The following is a 6000-nucleotide window of genomic DNA, read 5'->3' as shown; positions in this document are numbered from 1 at the left end:
ATTTCCAAATGCATTACAACAGTCGTGGACGTAACATCACAATGAATGCCTGTCTACATGCACATCATGCATTGCTAAATCAACACTGCAGCTCATGTGTGCAGTGTCCTACTCCTGCATCACACTGCTCAGCGCACAGCACAGTGAACAGCCATTGTGTGTGATGCACACACTGAGCATCACATCTAAGTGACACACCACGTCAAACATCAAATCAGGCATTTACTGGATCCATGATCAGTCACAGAACATGTGCTGCCGGGACACAGTGGGCACTAGAAGGCAAACAGTGTACACGTGTATATGCAAGGGTGGGAGTACATGTAGTGCATCAGAGTGCAAGTGTGTGGTTCTGCAAGGACATGCACTCCACATATGCATGTGCACTCAAGTGACCATCAGTGTTCCCTACACATCACATGTGAACATCCACCATGTGTACACCCCAGCATGTCAAACCACAACTATACCCTCGGACCTGAAAGGAAAACACAACACATGAACAGGCATTGATCAGCAGAACACAACATGTACATGGGATACCACCATTACTATGTCAGAGTTCCCATCACACTGCAGGGCAAGGCAACAATCAACAACAACCCCCCCCTCCCTCACAAATGACCATGACCCACTGAACAACTGCACCTGGGTCATGGAGCCCCCAAACCTCAATTCCACCTGGCCACAGGATCACCTTAACCCTTCGTCACCATCTCCCACCTTGTGTGTAAAAAGATGCCTGAACCCTCAGAATACACACTCATTTCCGAAACACAAAATCCAAGGCATAAAAAAGAACCCAAACACCCTCCAGTAGATGACTTGACGTAGCAGTACCTCACAAAGGCCAAGTGCTACCACAATGATGCAACAACCAAGGTGCACAGCAAAACAATGTCACGACAGGATGTGAGACATGTGTGGTACATGACATAGGATGATGCACCATGAATGGATGTGTACTGTCAGAGGTCCCCTGTACAGGCGGGGGAGTGCCACGAAACAACCACCCCCACCATGTCCCGGGTGCCTGCAAGGTCAAACTCACACAGGCCCCTGAGACCCTGGTGGGGAAGGAGGTTCAGGGATATGCAGTCGGGACAGGTGTTGACACACTGGATGACTGGAATGAGCGGCAGGAGAGGGGAGGTGGAATGACACATGAAACTAGGGAATGCACGAATATGTACAACCTGCATGAACACATACACAATCCAAACAGACTTGGACATCATTGTCATGGCCTTCTGTAGTCCAGGCTCAGGAGTGGTACGAACCAACCACCCCCTCTAGGGTTTTGGCGCCTGCAGGTTCGGGGCTTACACAGGCATCCGCAACCCCAGTGGGGAAATAGGGTCAGGGAACGTTGCTTGGATAGGCACGGGAAGCAGGAACACCGGGTAGAGGGTACAGGTTTCAAAATTGCATAGGATCACGGGTGATTAGGGAGAAAATAACATACCAAATTGAACCACACATACATCCATGCATCAGTACACTCCCCAGCAAGCCTATGCAGAGCACTTTGTAAGAAAAACAACAAGATACTTAGCTCTGGTTTTGAGTGCTGGCCTCCTGCCTGCGCACTCTCAGGTCCGGTTACAGGAGCACTGCAATGCTGCAAAGAGAGACACAGTCAACAACCTGTACATGCCAATTGCACAAAAGCACAACACCAAACATGCCCCATAGCAACAGACTACTCTACAAACAGACAATCTGTGGTTGATGCTTCGTACCCATATATAACATCACCCCTGTGACGGGTCATACACAGTCAATGCAGTAAGGCAGCCGCTGCTGGGTGCGTGGCAAATGGAACACCAATGTGTCACAATTCACACAACATGCAATGTTCCCTGGGTAAGCAGACAGACCCATTTTGCAAGCCATGACTACAGAGCAAGTTGTGTACCACCATGACCGAAACAAAGTTGGCAGTGCATTTATCATGAAGTACGTGGAAAAGACATGCACTGCACCCGAGTATGTCCCTTGCAGCATGTCCCTGTGAGCTGCCCCTTTCCATGTCTCGGAAGGCTACATGGTTGATACAAGTGGCTCAATGGACCTTGGTGTACCGGAGGGTATGTGCCACTGCCCCTGCATGTGTCCCAGACAACCGTACTATCAGCAGCCATCAGTCCACAAACACATCTGAGCTGCATTGTGTGCTTCAACACCAATATTCGTCTAAGCTCACCCTCAGTGCTGTGACTAAGCCTGCATGTGTAACTCGCCTGGTGCAAGCTTTGCTGTGTCGTGGCCCCCCTGTGATGCTCACCTTGCCAGGAGTTCCTTGGAACATGTCAGCAGTACTAGGATGTGGGTCTGCAATCACTGTGCCTCTGCTTCTGCACACATGTGCATGTGGGCACCAACAAACGGGTCCAGAATTCCGTCGTCCAATGGGCCATGTCTGCTGGCAAAGGTGCTCTGGAGGCTCATCCACCTGCAGAAAGGGCATGTAACACATGATTAATGCTTCAAAGTCATCTGTGTGTGTCTCATCAGGCATCTCATTACTTGACCATGTCAGAGAGTCACATCACAAATCACACCATCAGTCCGTCTTTCACCTACAAAGTGTGGCACACTATCTACAGCATGAATTGCAACAAGCACATGTACAGGAAAGAAATGAAACATACTACACAATGCATAGCAATCAATGTCCACATTAATCATGATACACCCCATCTAGCAAAAGCTGAACAGTGGACAATGACACCTAAATCATCCCCACTAGGGGTGTCAACACAAGTAACACAGCACCAGACATGCCACAGATATGACAGTCCAATGCCCTTGTGTAAAATGCTGTAACACCGAACCATCCTTGCGAGCCCATGGATAAGGGAGGCAGGAGTGGCATATGTGAGTCAAGGAACCCAAGCAGCAAACACATACACAAGACAACCATGAAGGGCCCAGCTGGAACAGACAGTGGATGCCTTCAAAAGCCACAAAGCACCGCACCGTCATATGAAAGCACAATAGACTAGCAATTTTAAACAAAATCAACTATTAACTAATTACACTAACTATGGAAAACCTACATTACCTATTTAAACTAACTATCAAACAGAAACTTAACTAACTAAACTAGAGGAAAAATCAAAAATGGCCACATACGACCTGGGGGGAGGGGAGGCACCCAGGAGGGGGGAGGTACAGGGTGCTGCTCAACATCCACATGCGATGATGCTGAGCCAAAAAAAAACCTCCATGGGCTCAACGCCTGCACAGCACGACCTATGTGGGAGATAGATGGTCGTCCGAGTGTGGCTCATCCTGGAAAGGAGGACGTGGCACAGTAGCCTGGCCATGCCTAGCCGCAGCTTGCCCCTCGTCGGCAGCAAGTCTGCCGGACGGGTGAGCCTGGTTCTGTGTGGCGATGTGACGTAGGTCTGCATGCAGAACCTCCCGTGATACACGTGCTTCCTCTTGCAAGGTAGCACGTGTAACACGGAGTTCCTCCTGCAAGGCCTGGCAGGACAACCGCTGTACCTCCCGGCAAGCCTGTAGCTCAGCCGAGAAGGTACACTCAAGCTGTGCAAACCTCTCCTCTGCCCGCTGCCTCTGGGACATCATAAGGACACCCAGAGTGGATCTGAGGGAAGCATACTCCTCCCTCAAGGCATCCATGTGCGCCTCTGCGTGAGCAGCAATTGCTTGACGCAGAGACGACATTTCAGCCTGGCGTGCCCTGTCTGAGGCCGCCATGCCCAGCCTGAGCGAGCGGGCCGTGGACCGTGCCGCCTGCTGCTGGAGAAGCACCTGCCTAGCAGGGGGGAGCACAGATCGGGCCACACACTCCATGCTCTCAGCGATGTTCTCCATTGCTGCCCCCTGCCGTTCGGAATTGGCAGTCATGTCTTGCTCCCACTCAGTATACAGCGGTTGCGCGCGGCGACCGCGTTGCCGGGCTTGACCCCTGCGGGACCCAAGGACCGGGGGTCCTCGCTGTGTTGGCACCGCCTGCGGCTGCACGACTACATGCCCCCGTCGACGTGATGTCCCAGGCACATCAGTGACTGGTGTGGAGGGTGACCCTGCGTCCCGATCCACCACGGGCGGAGGAACCAAGACTGTCTGATCCCTCAGTGCAGGTGTCGCAGACAGAGGAGTGTCCACATCAGAATCACTCACCCCTGACACATGGACTTGATGGTCATCCAACTCAACATGGACGTCAGAGTCGTCATCAAGGCTGGACTCATAGGCAGCCAGAGACAAGATGGACTGCAGCACTTGGGGGGTTTCGTGGCCTACCACCCCACGACCCCCACTAGTGCCGGGTTGATGTGGCGTTACCAACCCTGTGTCTGGCATGACAACACCATCCTCTGCCTCCATTGCGTCATCACCTGAAAAATAGAGAGGAAAAGGTCAATACACATGTCAGAAGCACACGACACACACACACACCGACAGCAAAGGCATCAGGCAGACATGTGACACACAACATATGACCTGGCATGCATGCTGGGTCTACTTTGAATAGCTTCTGTGATCAGACCTGTTGAAAGGTGGCAGTTTCCATGGAAGTGGGTCTATGCAGTGCAGAAAATGTGTACGCCACTCACTACCTACATGTACAAGCACTACATGGTGTGTGCCAGGAAATGTGAAGGCAGTGCAATGTCAAAATCAGACATCACGTGCATTGTGCATTCAATGTGTACCATGTCCAGAAGCCAAGCACCCCTCCACCCCAGTACCAAAGCAGGGATGTCTAGCATGGTATCAAAAGGCTGACCATACACCTGTGTATTGACAGGCAGTGTTGACTGGCATCAACAGCTTCATGTGATTCAAATGACAACACTGCAAATGATGCTGGGACAGTGGGCAGCACACATGATGGAAACTCCGGAGGCCGCCCACGTGTGAAGAAGACACAACAAGAGTTGGACAGAGTCATTGGCCATTGAACAGGCTGAGGCCTGTGAGCCACACAGATTGTCAGAGCCTAAACATGTGTGCAATGCAGGACTGAGGCACAGTTGACATGGGAAGGCTGATGAGATGGCAGGCAATGTATGTAACCAAGGACTGATATTACAGTGATCATCCAGTCAAGGACACATAGGGGCATGCGTGCAATGCACATGGAGCATGAATGGGCACTCATGTCCCTGCGGGACATCTGACCCATGCACAGTACAAGTGAGATACCCTGCATCGAGTACTAAGGCTGTACGACATGGCATATGTCTGGCAGATTCTACGCTGGAAGTTAGCATCTACACAGGACACATGGACAAGAAACTACACATTGGCAAGTTTGGAGCAGACCAGTGCAAAGGTGGAACTGGGGTGCAGAGTGGCGGAGGAGGGGCAAGGGAGCATGCCTACATGGAGTCCCGCATGCAGGCAGAGGAGACATGCATGACGGTAGCATTGCATTATTTACACATCAGAACCATGTACACGTCACATGTAGCAGCAATCATGCACAACACATCCCACAAGTGAAACACACACGTCCTCAACAAACACGCATCAACACTCACTGGACTAGGCATCAAAGTCCAGCTTATCTCCCACTCCTTCGACCAATTCAGGTGGTATGAACTCCGCAACGAGAGCCTCATGCGGAGTGAGTTCTTCCTCCTCTGGTGCAGGCCCACCGCCAGTCACCAGAGTCAAGTTGTAATTTGAGGCACGCTTGGCCTTAGTGCTGCGCTTGTTGTCATTCCAACGCTTTTTGCACTCCTGCGCCGTGCGCACCTCATGGCCGAATGAACTGACATGTTCCGCAACATGCTTCCAGTGGGTGTCACATTGGGCAGCCGTGGTCTGACTATTGGCACCCACTAGCATGTCACGGCTGTGGCCCCGCACGTAGTCCACGAGGAAGTCCAGTTCCTGCTTACAGAAAGGCTTCTTCCTCGACGTGCAGGAGGTCGTGGCTATGTGTGGGGTCCCAGCCTGTGCTGCAGGTGCAACCTTCCTCCTCTTGGACTGTGGCGCAGACCCTGGCTGGCTAAT

This window comes from Ambystoma mexicanum, chromosome 2p, assembly GCF_040938575.1.
Source record: "Ambystoma mexicanum isolate Mex_15411 chromosome 2p, UKY_AmexF1_1, whole genome shotgun sequence".
In the NCBI taxonomy this organism is placed as follows: domain Eukaryota; kingdom Metazoa; phylum Chordata; class Amphibia; order Caudata; family Ambystomatidae; genus Ambystoma; species Ambystoma mexicanum.
Note: the sequence above shows the minus strand (reverse complement) of the source record.